At 39.4% G+C, this 18,741-nt stretch overlaps 1 protein-coding gene across 2 annotated transcripts in view; it reads right to left on the minus strand.

The window, feature by feature from the left end:
* Positions 1-12,844, minus strand: part of AKT3 (AKT serine/threonine kinase 3) — a 258,369-nt gene extending 245,525 nt beyond the window's left edge. The window contains exon 1 of one of the 2 annotated variants that reach the window (XM_074948928.1): positions 12,725-12,844. The gene's annotated coding sequence lies outside the window, so the exon portion shown is untranslated. Of the gene's footprint in view, positions 1-11,994; positions 12,177-12,724 lie in introns of those variants that run through there. The other variant, XM_074948929.1, reaches the window with a different exon arrangement.
* Between the last annotated feature and the right edge of the window lie 5,897 nt (positions 12,845-18,741).

Genomic DNA, 18,741 nt, shown 5'->3' on the forward strand with positions numbered 1-18,741 from the left:
AAAAAAAAAAAGATTCAGCTTCAGAACCAATGAGGATAACATTTCCCCTCTCTGCTTTGGGATGCTATGAAACCAGTATTAAGGGGTTACATTCAGCTATTCATGCATTCATTAAGGAGTTACATTTAGCTATTCATGCATTCATTCATGCAATGAAAAATCTAACATTTCATTTTTTAAATTAAGTTTCTAGCCCGTATGACTGCAAAGACATACTTCCAAACATGAATTAAGTGTCAACTGATGCAGTGCTGTCTTAAGAATGGACCACACAGATAGTGCTAGAGGCTCTGGTGCCAGAGCTTTCTCAAGCTGAAGATGAACGAAAAGTGACCAGTGTCTTTTTAGCTTTCATTACTACTATTCACAACTCTCAGAGCAGTCAAACTGGCAAGAATCAGGTCAATTATACTCTGCTGCTGCATAGGAAAGATAAGAGCAGCTAAAAACATAAGCACTGAAACTATTCACCAAAGAGAGAACTTAAAAATAGAGCCTGGGAAGGGCAAAGAAGCTTCCATTGACCACTGTAGCAGTCTGGTACCTCTAGAAGTTATGATGGAGTGTGCTCTTTCTCCCTCCTAGAAATAAGAGGTTAGGGAGCTTCAAATTTATCAGACACCTAATAAGCAGACTGCTACAAAACATGAAAGCACCAAACAAGTGCCTAGGAAAGGGACAGCATCCTGGTAGAAATCCTCCCCTTTCCCAGAAGGAAGGGATACCTGGATAAGAAAAGGGAGACAATGTTGCCAGCGCAAACAAAATAATTTTGTCCCCTTCTGCACATACTCTCACAAAAACATAAGTTCCTACCCTCACGTAATTTTGGAGCAGAGAGACAGAGATTCAGGGCGAGACTCACAAAAGGGACTTAGACATTACAATGCTGAACCTTATTTTAGGCACTCTACTGCATAATAGAATCCACAGCCCACCGTTAGGCACCCAGACTCCCTGTACAATGAACAGGGAGTTAGACACTTAAGAATGGGATCCACAAAAGCCAGAATGCTGAGCAGGGAGCCTCCTAACCTATCCAACAGGAAATGTCACCTAATCCCCACCCCTCAAAGGGAGCCACGTGCTGGGCCAGAGAGAGGTGCCTCCCTCTGCTCAGGATTCACACCTGTGAACTCTCTCTTGAAGTTAGGTACCTATGCCCCTTCTCACAAACAAACAATAAAAAGGGTGGTGGTGCTTCCCTTATAAACTTCAGCCTCATGGTTACAGCATCAAGCAGGATGTGGGGAGACAGGTTCAATCCTCCTCTCTGCCTGATTTAGATCAGGAATTTCAACCCACACCTTTCAGGAGAGTGCCCTGATTCTGGGGAACATCTCTCACAATCTCTCCTGTTGAAGGAGATGCAGTTTGTATAAATAAATATTAATCTAACCAGATAAGAGTGAAAATGAAGCCAGGAATTGTACAAAATTGATAAGAGTAACAATCTATGGCCTACAGAGCTCAGGACAATAAGTAGTTTTGGTTTTGAGATTTTTTTTAAAAATGTATAATAGACACAAGAAGGATCCTAACACAGATACTGATCCATTACTAAATGAAAATGGTAGAACTGTCAATAATAATGCAGAAGAGACATAAGTGTTCAATAAATATTTCTGGTCTGTATTTGAGGGGGGGAAAAGATGACTTAATTATATCTCATGGTGAAAAAACATTTTCCATTCCAATAGTAACTCAGGAAAAAGTTAAACAGCAGAAATAAGCAGGTCTGGATAATGTGCATCCAAGAGTTTTAACAGAGATGGCCAAGAAGCTTGCTGGATGATTAATTATAGAAATGTAGGCCTAGAAGGGACCTTGAAAGGTCATCTAGCCCATCCCCCCATGCTGAGACAGGACCAAGTATCTCTAGACCATCCCTGATAGGTGTCTAATCTGTTGTTAAAAACCTCCACTGATAGGAATTCCACCACCTTGCCTTGGTAACCTATTCCTGCACTTATCCAACCTAAATCTTCCTTAGTTCAAATTAAACCAATTACTTCTTGTCCTATCTTCAGTGGACATAGAGAATGTCTTAACAAGACAGTGATCAATGTATCTGACGACTTATCAGGTCTCCCCTTTGATCTTCTTTTCTCAAGACTAAACATACCCAGGTTTTTTTTTTTAAATGTTTCTTCGGAAGTCAGGTTTTCTAAATATTTTATCATTTGTGTTGCTCTCTTCTGGACTCTCTCCAATTTGCCTCATATTTCTTAATGTGGTGCCCAAAATTGGACACAAAACTGCATCTGGGAGCTCACCAGTGGCTGCATGCTAGCTTGGGCATCAATGCTCCCCATGGCAATGAGGTCTCAGCACCAATGTACACTGAGACTATGCTGCTGGGGGAACTGAGGCAGAAGTGTAGGAGGCGCCCTCAAAGCACAGAGATATTGAGATTCAGGCTGGGTTCCCCTACTTTCCCTTCACATAGCACTAATCTAACACAGCTCTCTAAAAGAGTAAGTAAATTGAAAACGAAAGACCAGATTCAGCAGTACAATTTCGTTGCTCTGTTCTTCTGTGATGATGCAAAATATCTGTAAAGCCAGCTAATCCGGCTGCTATGATCTGACTGCTCTGGTTGTTTTGTTGTTTGAAGTCTTAAAAATCTTTAATCTTATTTTTTTATTTAAGGTTGATACTACATATTTACCCATCTTTAGAAATATTGCATGGTAGCATGCAGTTTCCTGTTTAGTGTTTGTGCATGTTGTTTTTAATTATTTTTAAAAACTAAAAAAATTCACACACAAAAGCTGTGCTAATATTGAGTTAAGGTTGAGAGTACTTATAAGTAATATCAGTGTAAAAAAAATTGTAAGGATATAGTAATTATCCCAAAATCCAGTAGTACAAACCCACGAAATTCAGAGCTTAGGATTTCTTTTAATTGTAACCTAACATGTTAAGGTAAGAAATGCACCATTAAGCAATTTAGACAGCCTTAACTCTGTCCTGTAGTTATATCATGAAGAGAAAAAATACAAAAAAAATCTAACACCTATAAAACCTTAACTGCACCACAAATTGCTCAAATATTACACGTGACTTGGGGAATACATTTTAGAAAATACTGGTTAATGTGATCATAAATAAGTTTTCAATGTCATTAAAAAAGAAAGAAATAATCAGTTACTAAGCTCAAATAATTATGAACAATTTTTTTTCAATTAAAACTCTACAGTAATGAAAGTATAGCAGCAAAACCCTGCAAATCTAGAAAGGTGATGGTACCTCCTATAAAAATGGAGACAATTGAACAGACCATTAAAATTATTAAAGGAACTAAGGCTTCAGGGCCAGGCAGCCTCGTAATAGCCATGAACGTAGCCCTGTAATAATTGCCTCTTTTATAGGAGTTTAATGATGCCCTCAAAATCTGCAAATTCTTCGATCATTCAACTAATCCAGAATGAGAGGGATACCAAAATCAAAGGTCCATACCTATCTTCTTCGTACCAAAAATATTAAATTCTAAGTTGTGTGCATCCACTATCATTTAGAATGCTAATCAAAACAACCAGAGATGTTGTCCATCATAATTAGTTAGGACAAGAAAGGCCATGATGCAGGGTACATGGTGGCACAGGATGTAGCTATTTAATTTAGTGTACATGTCTAATGAAAGGGACTCAAACGATACAATATAGAGAGAGATTCAGAAAAAGCATAGGACTGAGTGGATTGGCATTTTTTTTTTTTTAAAGTGAAAGTGATCCAGAACTTTGGTTGTAAATAAACATTTGCAGAATAGAGTACATCTCTCGTTGTGGTCTGTACAGTCTCCATGGGGCTGAATGGTTTAAATACCATTACTCAACAAAAGGGACCAGGAAGAGGGGTATTACTGATTAATTCATTTCTGAAGCTAATAAAAAATTGATTACATGGGACAAAGGTAATAAGAGTAATATGAGCTAGCACATATCACTATAAGATGCCAATCTTTTAGTATGTATTACTTAACACACTTACATTAATCCTTAAATTCCTTCCCATTAGTCTTCCATCCTCTGTAGTTTATAAAATTAACCTAACAAACTTAGACTCTTTAATTATAAGCATCATATATATATTTTTCTTTTCATTTAAAATTCGCAGCAAAAGCCATACAATATTTCAGAATATTAGTATTAATCTATTTTTAAAAAGCTTTATCTCATGGTTAAAAAAAGGATTTACTTGAAGTATAAAATGGTGCATGGAAAGACAGCAGTGTCTCCCTCTTACACCGGGGAAAGAAGTACACTGAGAAAGATAAATGGGCTATTGTGATTCCCGGATCTGCTCCAAATGCACCCATATGTATGATATGTGTCCCGCATTAAAAAAGAATAATTCTAGCTTCATTAAATTTATTTGCAAAAATAAACCAAGGAATGCTTTGAGAATGCTGCAATTAAGAAAACAGAGGCACAATGTAATATTAGCAAAACATACATTAAATGAAAAACTTTTTTTATTTAGATTTTGTTCAAAATTTTACTGGTAACTGTAAATCTGCATTTCTGTTCATATTAATAATGGAAAAAAAACAAGTTGTTCTTACTGACTGATTAACACACAAGGCTATAGCCACAGTAATTTGAACTGACCAACTCTGTTTTTACTTACCAAAGAAACAAAAACTCATTACATACATGAAGACATGGAAACCATTAAAAATTAGTGGATCCTTCTGCTGGCTTTTAAGAATCTTAAGGATGTCTCTTTTACCTTCTCTTTTCCCAGGTGAAATAGCTTTAACATGCCTCTATTTTTTCAAGTTCTTCCCCCTCTCAAAACAATGAGAAACATTTACTGACAAATGTTATTTAAAATTTTAAACTGCCAGTTTACAAAAAAAAAAAAAAAAACCCACCAGACATCAGTTTATTAGGGTGAGTCTTGGAAATATAACAGAGGGAAAACATTAAGTAGTTTCTCCTTTTAACTCAAACTAAACAAATCTCCTTAAATTAACAAAATTTAAAACTAGATGTCAAAGAAGAAAAGGCACCAGTAGATTAAACCTAATACCACTACCAGGTTTATTTAAATAAAGTGAGTCATTTCATTCATGTTATTAGTGATAAGTATCAGAACTATGTTCAGGATTCTCTACTGAGAATTTTAAATTGCATGTAATATAGTTAGCATACTATAAATTATAACTGAAATACAAATTTGTCATTTTTAATACAGATAAAGTTTTGTTTTTAAAAGGCCTAGTAATGACTCATAACAGCCAAGCAAAATAAGTTTTAAGGCAAAGATTTTGCCTTTTCAAAATTGGATGCCTAAAATCAGGAATCTAAATCCATATTTAGGCACTTACGTGGACTTATTTTAATGCATCCAGAAATTCCCATTAATCTGGATTTTAATAAGTTATCAAGCATCCAAGAAGCACACTTAACCTCACCATTCTGTTTCACCCCTTTCTCTTCTCCCAAACCGTCTGTCTGTAAGCTGTCTACTTAGGCTCTGATCCTGCACACATGCATGTGTAAACGTGTGTGTGGGTGAGTATCCAACTGAATTCATATACAAAAGTTCATACATGTGTATTTTACTTCTCTGGAACTTGATTATCTAGCCAGGCATAAAGCACCTTCAACCCTGTTGCCGCTATACAGATTAAAAAATAAAATCCAAGGGTCCGTGAGCCACTATAAATAACAAAATTAAGTACAGGAAAATACTCAGATCAGTTTTAATTTGTTTTCAAAACACTTTATTTCACATAGAGAAGTACAATAAAACTTTCACCAAGAAATTACATTATGCATTCTCAAAGTCATATTTATTAATTAATTTTTAAATGGTGCAATGATACTTTATATTAGTATACAACTGTGGAAATATAACTTAGAGGTCCCATCCCTCACAGCATCCATAAATTGCCAGAACTTTAATTTGATAACACTGAACCACGCTCTAACTTCTCAGCTAAATCCATCTAATAGCTCCTATTTATTATAATTTTCTTCAAAATCGGGGCTCAACTTGTATACTTCCCAAGGATTTGGTGGATTCTCCAATCACTTGGAAGTCTCTAAATCAACACTGTATATCTTCCTAAAAGATACGCTAGAGCTCAAATAAATTAGGGGCTTGAGGCACAGATTACTGGGTGAGGATCTTTGGTTTGTGTTCCACAGGAGGTCAGATTCAGATGATCATCAGGGTCTCTTTTGGCCTTTAAATCTACTTATCTCCTTATACTCTGTTATTAACTGCTTTTTAATGGCATTTGTCTTAATTTTGGTTATACTTTTGTTTACAGATTTTAAATTTGTCGAACATTTAACTATCAGTTCATTCTACTATTCATACCTTAACATGCCCTTTTTCCCGTCAAAATACAAAAAAGTATATACTTTTCAAAGAAAAAAGAATTTGAATTCAATAGACATTAACAAGACAAAGAATGCCAGTTGTATCTAAAGAAACCACCTATTAAAGTACTCTCTTTGCTTGTTGCTAAAGTGAAACTCTACCGTCTCAAAAATTGTTCATCTATAGTGTTCAGAAATTTAGACTTTCAATTTGAGGAATACTGAGTTATGGTATTAAACTACCTCTGAAAGGAAATTTGGCACACTTATTCATTAAGGACCCCCATTCACCACCAACCGAAGGTAATGGAAAGACCTTCATTGATATCAGTGGACCTGGATCAGGTGGTTTGCCTCACTGCTACAAATAATGGTGCAAACAGGTAACTTCACCTACATGAGTACATAGTCCAATTAATGTTAAAATATATAAAGTGAGTAAAGTTATGTCGATACATGGGCCTACAGGACTGGGACCTCAGTACATAAGAACAGTCATACTGGGTCAGACCAAAGGTCCATCTAGCCCTGTATCCTGTCTTCCAACAGTGGCCAATGCCAGGTGCCCTAGAGGGAATGAACAGAACAGGTAATCAACTGATCCATTCCCTGTTGCTCATTTCCAGCTTCTGTCAAACAGAGGCTAGGGACACCATCCCTGCCCAGCCTGGCTAATAGCGATTGATGGACCTACTCTCCATGAGCTTATCTAGTTCTTTTTTGAACCTCCTTATAGTCTTGGCCTTCATAACATCCTCTGGCAAAGAGTTCCACAGGTTGACTGTGCGTTGTGTGAAGAAATACTTCCTTTTGTTTGTTTTAAATCTGCTTCCTATTAATTTCATTTGGTGGCCCCTAGTTCTTTCGTTATGAGAAGGAGTAAATAACACTTCCTTAATTACTTTCTCTATACCAGTCATGATTTTATAGACCTCAAACATACCCCCACTTAGTCATCTGTTTTCCAAGCTGAAAAGTCCCAGTCTTATTAATCTCTCCTCATACAGAAGCTGTTCCACACACTTAATCATTTTTGTTGCCCTTTTCTGAACCCTTTCCAATTCCAATATATCTTTTTTGAGATGGGGCAACCACATCTGTATGCAGCATTCAAGATGTGGGCATACCATGGATTTATATAGAGACAATATGATATTTTCTGTCTTATCTATCCCTTTCTTAATAATTCCCAACATTCTATTTGCTTTTTTGACTGCTGCCGCACATTGAGTGTGTAAGTTTTCACATTCCCATACTGCTCTGTAAATCCAGTTACTATGGTCACCAAATCAAAAAACACAGGAGTGTGACTACTTGTTTTCAGCCACAATTTCTAACCCTGAACAGGGGCGTGCACAAGGGCTGGGAAGAAGCAATGGCAAGCGCCTCCACAATGATCGGCGGGGACCCAAGAACTCCCCCGGCCCTGGGGCTGTGATGGGGAGAGCGGACCTCCTCCAGCCCTCAGGGAGAGGAGCTCTCTCAGTCTCCCCACCACAGCCCAGGAGCAGGAAGAGTTCTGGGCCCCTCACTGGGGACTCAGACTGGAGGAGTTTGCTCTCCCCCTTCCCCAGCAGCCCCAGGGCCATAGGAGCTCTGCATCCCACACTGGGGCCCTAGTGCAGGTGGAGCTCACTGTCCCTGCTGCAACCCTGGGGTGGGAGGAGTTCTGGACCCCCCTGCCTGGGCCCTGGAGGAGCTCTCTGCACCCCCGCCCTTTTCTACTATGGTATTTCCTCCTAACATGCAGTGTGCAAACTCAGTGAGGTTATACACGTATCCCCATAATGTGTGGTTATGGATGCACATGTGCGTACTTGGTTTGCACATGTTCTCCTTCCCCCGACCCCCCAAACATTAAGGAGCTTATATTCAAGGTGCATTAAAGGTACATTTTGTTGAAATGGTGAATATACTGTTTATTTCTGTGTATATGATCTATGTGCATGTGTTGATATGGTTTAAACGTCTATAATGCATGTGTGTTTAATGTGCTTCCCCAAAAGTGATAAAAATATAAATTTCTGAGCACACCCCTGACCCTGAAGATCAGTACCTGGCCATTAAAATAAAAGGCGACACATGAAAAATAATCTGGGGGACTGTACTTAAAATAAACCACTATCTATTCTAAACAGAAGTGTGTTAATGGTACTAAGAAATTAAAAGAAATTGAGCCTACACTAATTTTGAATATCTTAAGTGCTGAAACTGGTATACTCTTTTCTCACTGTAATTTCTTTTTAACAATATCCAACCCCTCTTCTTAAGATTTTTAACTTCTCCTCAGCTTTATGGTGCACCTACTAATTATTAACTACAGGGACTGATGAGTTTGCTCAACAGAACCTGCTTGAAATCCATTTTTATACCTCAAAACTTCAACTACAGCGAAAATACTGAAATGCTAGTTGAGGTCCATGAAACCAGGCTGTCATAATTATGTAGTATTTTTATTTTCTTTCTTGTTATATATTTAGTGTTTGCTCAAGTTTAAACTACTCTCATATATTTTCTTATATATTTTCTTTCTTCCGTTTCACAGAATGCAATAAGCCAGCACTTAAAGGAGGTTTTCACAGTATATAGAAGTTATAACATTTTGCCAGCAGTTTTCTTTTTTCTTGCTTTCATTAGATTTTGACACCTAAATAACTCCCCCCACACACACACACACCCCTAACTTATCTTTTTGCCCATTACTTTAAGTGCAGTCACAATCTTGTGTTTATCACATCAATCTGTTACAAAAGAAGTGACTGATGTCAAAACTTTATCAATGAAAACTTCTGAAGCTGTGAATGTGTTTAGTACAGATCAAAGGAAAATGTGTTAGCTGAGACAAGTTTTGTTTAAACACACTTCATAATTAGCTGAGATTATCTGAACAATAGTGAGATTAGTGAGATTAGCTGAACATAAATCTCCTTTTTTTTTTATTTAAAATACGTACTGTACATGAATGAACACATTCTCCAGTGATAACAAAAAGTAATCCAAACATTTTAAAAGAATGGTAAACAATACACAAAATTAAGCCAGGAATGTTCCAAAATAAAACATAATGGAGTATCTAAAACAATGAAGGGTATGTATATTTCATATGGAGATTTTAACTATATGAAATTTTAATATTTAAGCCTGCTCAGGTCATCTTATGAATCTACATGTTCTATTATTTTACTTTACAAGTCTTTAGATAGAATGTTTCATTTAGTCTGAGGAAAAACTAATCTTGAGTTTTATTATACATTAACATGCTTACACTAACACCCTCAAAAGTGCAAGTGCAGTATCATTCGTTACACTTTCACAGAATATCAGCTAATTTAGAATCTATGTTTTAAGACTTTGTTAAAACACAGTTCTCTCCCAACACAGTTACAGGATGTTTCCATTGTCCCATGTTTTTAGTAGTTGCTTTGTTTTGGTTTTAAGTTTAGTAATAAGTTTTTAGAAGCATGTTAAAGCCTTGGATGATTGCAAGAGATGTTAGGTCCCTTCTGCATTGCAAAACAGAACTGTACTTTAACTGTGCACTTTGAATTTGCATCATGGATGGGAACAGTCAAACTGGATTACAATAACTGATATTTACGTTATGCTAATAATCATAGCATGAAGTAAACAAGGCTTCCAAGTTATTTTTAAGGGGAATCACTGCATTAGTGTACTGGTATCATAAATATATCTTCTAAAAATGAAACATTTTAAAAAGTTACTTAACTATTTATAATGTTTATTAGGAACAGGAGGGATTATTATTTACCCATTTAAATCATTAAGACTTGCACCCAAGAAATGAGAGAGCACTTTGCAAACTGTTTCCTGAAAGACATTTTCTAGGCATTTTGATGACAATATTTGTCTGGGGGTGGGGGCGTGTTTTGTTTTGTTTTTTAAGAGTAACAACTACAGAAGCACTCAGTTTGAAATTACTTTCATAAATCAATATATAGTTTCTCATAAACCTGCTCACAGAAGCTTAAATTATAAACAGATCAACTCTAGAGAAGTTTTCATGTTCATCTTAATACAGTCCCTTTTCACAATAAGATTTGCTTCCATTTCAAAAGCAATATAACTTTTCTAGGAGGACCTAGAGTTTCTATCATAGTTCCAGTTCAAACAAAATAAATCAAAACCTGCTAAGAGACTACCAGCTTCCTACAGACAAAATGTAGCAATTGCAACAAAAGATTCTGATTTCTTAATTTGGCTTTGTGTCAAACAAAAATTATATACTAAACCACTGAGATACTAACTTTCCATACAGCTATATAAAAGTTAGTAGAATCTACTCAAGTTAACATTAATACCAACCTAGTTATAACAAACAAAGATGAACCAGCGAAGAAACCACCTACAACAAAAGATGATTACCAGTTTGTGTAAAAATGTGCAAATAGGTTCTGCATTTATATTAGAGAGAGAGAAATTGGACTAACCAAAGATATATATACACCTCTCAAAGAAAAACATTTAGCTCTGTGAAGTTTTCCTTTGAATCTTTTATTTGAATTTCCATGTTTGCCTCAACCACCAGCGCACACACACACATCCTATAATTAACAGCCCAATCCAATTAAAAATATTGGGGTCAGTTTAAAACTCCCAACAGGAAAACAAATAGACCTACAAACAGAATATCCTTAATGAATATACTTTCAAAAAAATCAAAAGGAACTTTTTTCTTTTGTATGCACACTTTCTTACTTCAACCCTGACTGCCCTAAACTTTGTTATGCACGTGGAGCTATACAAAGCTATATAAACTCTGTAAAAATAAAAAAACAAAGCACTTTGTTAATAGTTTAGATTGTTCATTTTCATGCTACTTGTTTGAAGGCAGGTAAGAGTTTTTTTAATATATACAAAATATGCACCAACTATGGTTGCTGAATTCAAGTGGCCCTATGACAAAGTTACAGTTAGTCAGAAGCAAGTACCTGCAAAACAAACTGCTATAAGCAGTATTATGTAAGTATTAATACTGGCTAATAGTTTACTAAATATCTATCTACATCCGAACTTCAACAACAAATGTCTTTGTCATAAGAAGTTTACTTTAACAAAAGTAGATCTTAAAGATTTATTTTTGCCTAATAAATTCAAATAGCCACTCAACTAGTAATTAGATTTAGGAATGTGATGTTATCCAAAAGTGTTAAAACCATTCATTATCCATTTAGCTTTAAATTTAAATTTTAAGATAACCAAAGTCCTATTTTAAAGCCACTCATTTTAATTAAGGTATGACTGAAAAAAAAAACTGTTAGAAGTGATGTAAAATGTCTGTTTATTGCCCAGAAGGAAACTGAGAACTGCAATTCACACATAGCAATTAAACACTCTATAAACCCCCTGTCTGTCACCACTAGTTACTTCATGACAGTGTAATCTAAACATAAATTATGATACTTACAGTGATTCAAAAACTTTCATTCAAAAGTAATTAACCCTCAAATAGCCAAGGTATCATATACCTATACACACTGCAGTTTGTATTGTCAGAATAAATTACACTGTGTTTACAGAAACTAATAACTAACCCTGCCACAATAAACCCTCACGTTACTAGGCCAGATCTTTTTATTCAACTGTGCTGCCTATAATTCTATGGAAATCCTTGAAACCACAACGGAGAGCAACGTACCAACATAACTAACAACAGTCACTTCAGCATCAACTTTTGGATGTGCAAGACAGCCACCATAATGGCTGATCCAGCAGGACTGATGCGCAGGAGGAGGTTGGTTTGTTTACTTGCTTGCCAGAGCCGCCAGCAGCAGCAGCACCCCTTGAGCAATGCAATGCCACGAACAGACCATCCTTCCACATTTCTATTCTTAGCACACGCGCAACTTCCAAGCTGATAAAAAAATTTACTACTAACACCACCACAGACTTCTACGTTACATTTACCTCAAAACCACTGCCGGGCGAGGGCGGGGAGGGCAAGGAAAGCGATGGGGTGGGTCGCGGAGGGAGGGGTTTCGGCGTGGGAACTAGCCGCCTTTGGAGCCCCGTGCACCTCCCCCCGCCCCGCCATCACCTCGGCGATGCAGGAACCTGCGGTGAACCGGCCAGGCAGCCCCCGCCCGCGACAGCGTCCCTTGCCCGCCCGGGGCGGCGGCCAGTCAGAGCCCCCCCGGGCCGGGGCCGCTGGGACCAGTCTCGGGGGTGTCTGGGGCTGAGGGGGAGGAGCTGGGCGCTGATGCAGCCTCCCCTCCCCCCCCCCCGCCCCAGACAGTGACGGTCTGGCTAGGCCAGAGGCGCCCCCTCCCCGGCTCCCCGCGGGCTGCCGGGGGCCGGGCGGGGAGGGGGCTGCCCACGCGCCCGGCGGCGGCCCCGTCACCCCAGCTGCCCCCAGACCCGGCTGTTACCTGCGACGCCGAGGCGGCGGCGGGAGGGGGATCCCCGCCCCCCCTGCCCGGTCCCCCCGCCGGGCTCGGTCCCTGGCGGTGGCTGGTGTCTCCGCGGGGGGAGGGAGGCGGCTCCGGCCCCAGCGCGCGGCGGCGGCGGCGGCTACATGGAGCGAGCGTCCCCGCTACACAGGGAGGCGCCCGGCCGGGCAGCGCGGCCGCAGCATCCACGGGGTCAGGGCGGCGGCTCCTCGCTCTGGCTCGCCCGCCCCGGGGCCCCCGCTCTCGCCTCCGCCGGGCTCGTTATTGACTTTCGGGAAAACTCCCGACGTCACTGGCTCCCCCCGAGTGTCTCCCCCTCCGTCCGCGGCGGCGGCGGCATCCCCCAGCTCTCGCGAGAAGCGCTGCACTGGGGGGGGGGGGGGCTGCCAGACAGAGGGGGGAGGAGAAGCCAGACAGAGCGGGGGGGGGCTGAGGTGAGTGGAGGAGACAGCCTGACCTACCCGGCCTGACAGACAGCCTGGGGAGGCTGGCTGAGGGGGAGGGAAGAGCCAGAGGCCGGGAGGGTTGGAAGGAAAGGAGCTAGGCAGAGGAGGGGATAGGGAGAGGCAGGCGGAGGGAAGAGGGGTGGAAACTCATCCCCTGGGAAGGGTTCTTGGGCTGGAGCTAGAAGTAGTTCACCTAGGTTTCAATTTTCCTTTTCAGGCATAAAGGCAGGTGTGGCTAAGGTTACCCAGCCAGCAAGCGGTGAACATTTCCCTAGCTTTAGGATTTGTTGTTTAGGTCTGTACCAACATGCCCTGTGGAAGGAGAACCATCCCCCTGCCGCTATCTCTACACTTTGTGGTTCAGCCCTTTTGTTTTTTGATTTTATTTTGTTTACAATTTCTCAGCTATTTGTTCAGGTTTGTTACAAAAAATTTGAAAACCGTGAAGAGAAAAAAAAACTAAGCTTATACTTTTCTGGGTAACTATCAAGGCACCTATCCCTCTCTTCTCCTGATCTTGTTTTTTAAAACTTTCAAAATAAACCCTTATGTTCTGAAAGGAAATCAGATAGTTTTTCATTTTCAACCCGTTTTAGCCTGAAAAGTAATCAGTAATCTTTATTTGCGTTGATGTACAGATAGTTATCAGCATATCTGTAAAGCTGAGAATGCGTGCGTATAATGGGATTGACAATAGTAATAAACCAGCGTTCAAGTCATTCTGGTACTTCTGCCCTTGCTCCCCACTCTGGCGAAGGAAAGAGCAACTCAGTAAGCGGTTATGGAGCTGCCATCTCTCCTGCTGGAGCAGGCCCAGAAGTGGAAGAGCTGAATGAAGGAGAGTAAGGAGGGGGCACCCTCATCTCCTCCATCTCTTCTGTTTAAGGGCCCACTCCAGAAGAAGAGGTGGTGGCCCAGTAACCTCGGTGGCCCAGATGATTGAACTGCCCTCTCCCCTGCCAGAGCACCGAGCCAGATCTGGGGAGTTCTGGCACTTCTGAAATTCAGGTGAAAATTGGTGAAAACCAAACAATGCCTTCTGTAAAACCTGAGAATTTTTTTGGTTAAAAAAAAAAAGTAAAAACTGAAAACAAAGGGCCTTTGTTATGGCCTAGTAATTGTTCCATGTACTAACACCCCTCTGAGTTAGAATGTGAGCTCTTTGGGACAGGGACTTTCCTTATGATCTGTAAAATACAGAGTACATTTATATCCCTCTTTAATAACAGCTTGCCCCAATTGCCTGTTTTCTCTCTATATTGTAATTTAAAAGAAAACTCGTCTATAAAATTGTGCGGTTTATAGCACACAAGAGCTATCCAGTCTGGACATGTTTTGAGTTTTATTTCATTTCCTTTAAAGACTTGTCTTCCCCTGAGAACTGATGGCACAGTTCACTCTGTACAAACTTCGAAAAATGGAGCGGTAACACCACAAGGGAAAATGTTAAAACTCACTCTAGTTGAGGTCTATGGAACATCTCAAATCTGTACCTTTTAAAACAATCATTGTTAGCTCTTTGCTTAGTTTCTCCATGTTTACATATATTTATCCTAATGGATGTCTAAGAAAGATCTAGAATTTCTTCCACTTAAAGTTCTCCTTGATTGTTGACTGGAGAAAAAAGAAAAAAAAAAACCACACACACACACTATAAACTTTTGCTTCTCAGATCTTGATCCTGCAATACTAACTCGAACAAGTGATTCTTATGTATCTAGTCCCATTGACTAAAAGACTCTAGGTCAGCAGACTGCTGCTTCATTAAAATGAATTTTTGTGGCAACATACTGCTATATTTTGATTTTTATTTTATCAGATTAATGTTTTGCAGAATATGTATGCAGTTTCATTTCTGAGGAATTACATCATTACATTTACAATTGATAGTGACTTGTATACGGATCCATTGTCACTCCAAAAGGAAAAAGATGTTCATTGATCAAACAAAAACTTTTCAGGGTTTCTTTACCCTAATATTTGTTCTAAAAGTGACCTGCAAAGACAATATTTATGGGAAACAGTGGGTTATGTTTTTCCTTTTCCTTGCTCTCCACTGCCTTTTTTTAATTGAAATTGCAGGTCCTTGTTTCCTGCTTTTGCTGGAGGACCTGGTGAGATCTCTGAAAGGCTTAAATAATCACATGGGGCTGTAACCAAGATTCAGGTGTCTGGCTCTTTAGTTGTGAAGGAGAAAAGCAAAGCCTACTCTCTACATTAGTTAATAGATACTTTTCTAGAAAAGCATACACCATATATTGCTACCTTCTTCAGTTCCTACAATGAGGTGCTTCCTCTTTTTCAGTAGCCCCTCAAGTGAATAGACAGTGTCATCAGTCACTATTTCTGTGGCACAACAGCAGTTATTGTTTTGCTGTACTTTAATAATCAGGGTTATTAAGATACATTAAATTCCTATTATAGTTGTTAATGTGCTGTAATACTTACCAAAGGTAGAGTCCCTGGACACTGCTATTCTGTTTGTTGTAGAATAACGGCAAAAGAACCCAAAGCTTGAGTTTAGGCAATAACTAGTTGACTAGCTGTCAGACCCTGCACCTTCCTAGATGCATGCTTTGTTCTATACCAGTGTCACTGGCTCACTAGTATAGCCCTTTTATCCCTCTAATCTTCCTCTTAGGACACTTTTTTGAAGCAGGATGGCTTGCCCAGAGGCTGGAAAGGCTGGGGCTAAGGCATCCCCAATTACAAGATGAGTACCACCTGAGAGGAATCAGGAATTCCAATATAAAAGATAGCAGGACAGTGGAAAGAATCATGTGGAGGGTGAGTGTGGGCTAATAGGGCTGAGCTCTAGTAAGAGAAAGTGGTGGGGTGGTTTCAGGCAGAGTCGGTGATTTTAGGACTTTGTTGAGAACTGTTTGGATTATTTTGTGATTAAGGTTGTGTGAACTTTATATGACATTAAACTAGGCTGAGAAAGGGGTACTGAGAGTCACAATAGAGACTATCTAGGGTACTTAAGTAAGAAGTCTATGAGTAGGGGCTAATAGGGACAGAGTGCCTGTAAATCACTCCTGGCCATAAGGGGGTACTCAACAAGCAGTCACTTTGCTACAACTTGCTTAGGATTGCTGAATATTCCTTTCTGCTTTACCTAACTTGGGCTATACAATTGTCTTCACAACCTACTGATTAACTATACCTACAATTTCTGGCTTTGAAAAACTACTAAAGTTGAATTTAACCAAAGTAAACATAACAAACATTAACAATAGCTTTCAGTATTGCTTCTACTTATTTTTTTCAGAGGGAAAGGCTAATTTTATGAGACCACAGCAGTGCTTCCCTTCCTCATTACAGTCTGGCTCCCCAAACTGCTCTCTGATTTTGATCCTTCTCTCTTGGAGAGCCAGTCGGCAGCCCTTCAAATTTAAAACACCTGAAGTTTCAAATGAACAATCTATGTGGAGTTTCTATCCTGGAGTTCAAGCCTTTGTGTCTCCGTGCATCCAGTATATTCTTTTTGGTCTTTGTCCCATGACAAACTCCATCATATAATTTATTTTAACACTATCTCATATCATACAATTTCAGGGTAACCAGGACCCTTCTCCACAGTAGCAAATATTCAAAGGCCTTATGTTTCTACTAAGTAGATGTGCCTTACTTTCAAATACTAACCTGCCATTTGCAATGATAAATTCTGCACTAATAAAATAGATACATTGTATCTTAGTTTATGTCTCTTATTTTTTAAAAGCTTCCTATTTTAATTACTTTAATTTTGTTAATGGCTACTTTGTATAAATAACCTAGAAGATCCAACATGAAACCACATTTGCTTCATATTTTACAATGAAAAACCAAAAATGCTGCAGTAATGACACTTTCATTATTGATGAGAAAAACATTTTTCTTCTTTAATGAGAAGCACTTTATTATATTTATTTAATTACATTAACTTACACGTTTCTGAAAAAATGACCATGGGCTAAAATTTCTTGTATTTACTTTAAGCCTAAATGTGAATTTGTTTGGTAAGATTTCATTAGAATATTCTTGATCTATCCCAGTGAGGGAAAGGGATTGTTCATGAGTTAACACATTTGGAAAAATGTACCATTTTGTATTTAGATAACTGTCTTTAAAAAATTCAGATTCACCATGGATTTAGGGATAGATATACAAAAGAACTTAGTTGCCTAATTGCCACTTTTGGCACTGTGAGATCTTCTAAATCCTCACTCAACTGCTGCCTAACTCTGTAGGTGCCTGAAGGCCCTAGGCATCTGATTTTCCACTATTAGAGTCCCCTAGATATTCATGTTTCTGCCAGTTAACATACACACAGCTGCCTCAGGTTGAGTTTTTGGGTGCCTATTTCACCCATAATCCTCAGTGGGATCCTCAGAGGTGCTGCTCCATCTGTCTCACCTGTGGGGCCCAGCCCAGTAGACATTCTCAAAACTTGTAACCTACACAAAATAGCCAGAGGAGAATGTGGAGGTGGTGTGCCCCCTCTGCCCCCCCCTTATAATTTAGCTCCAGGGCTAGAGCACTCACCTGGGACACAGGCTTACTGGGGACTGGAACCAGGGTCTCTCTCTGACCCAATGCATATTTTAATTATTTATGTACAGTGGAACAGCTTCAACAGGAGAGATTGAGTGAGGCTTGCCCTAGAATACCCCGCAGCCCAGTGGTTAAGGCACTCTTGCAAGGTAGGAGACCAATGTTAAAATTCCTTTTCTACATCAAACAGAGAGGGAAAATTGAACCCTGGGTCTCCCACATTGTGGGTGAGTGCCCTCAAACACTGGGCTAAGAGTTATAAGGAGGGCTGCTCCTCCTGGCGTTTCTTGCAAAAAATAATTGAGGCACTTAACTCCAGGAGAGGGTTCACAGCTGAGACTCCTAAACTAGAGATAGGTACCTGCCTCTGGCCTGGACCTCTCTGTCCTTGACATTTCCTTCAGGCTAGTTTAGGTGGCTCCCTGCTCAGTATGCGGGCATTTGTGGATCCCATTCTTAGACACCCAACTCTGCTCATGTATAAGGAGCCAGGGCACCTAACTCAACACTGTGGATTGATCTGGGGGGGCAGGATGCCTAAAAGGTGCTATGCTGCTGAACGTTGCAAAACCTAAGTCCCTTTTTGGATCTAGCTCTTAGTCCCCAACAACAGTACCCTTGGCACGTTTGAATACTTCATTTGGAAATAGCAAAGTTTAGAAGTCTTGCTAAGGGTCTAACCATGTATAGCTTTACATACATAAGTAAGCCTTATTTGCATGAATAATTGTTCTACAAGTAATCTCACTGAACTCAGTGGGCCTGATTCTAATCTGATTTTTTTTATTTGTGTGGATTGTAAAGTGTGTGGTTCAGAAAAGATTTACTATACAACAATTTATAGAAACTACATTTCTCATTAATTAATACAATTTTTTTTCATTTGGGGCCAGATTATGCCACCATTATTTTGATTAGTATTACCCTGCTCCATGATTTAAGTGGGATTTCTCATGAAGTAAAGTATTATTCAACATAAATTTTGTAGAAATGAGCCCCTTGATAACTAACTAT

Source organism: Natator depressus, chromosome 3 (genome assembly GCF_965152275.1).
Source record: "Natator depressus isolate rNatDep1 chromosome 3, rNatDep2.hap1, whole genome shotgun sequence".
Classification (NCBI taxonomy): Eukaryota; Metazoa; Chordata; order Testudines; family Cheloniidae; genus Natator; species Natator depressus.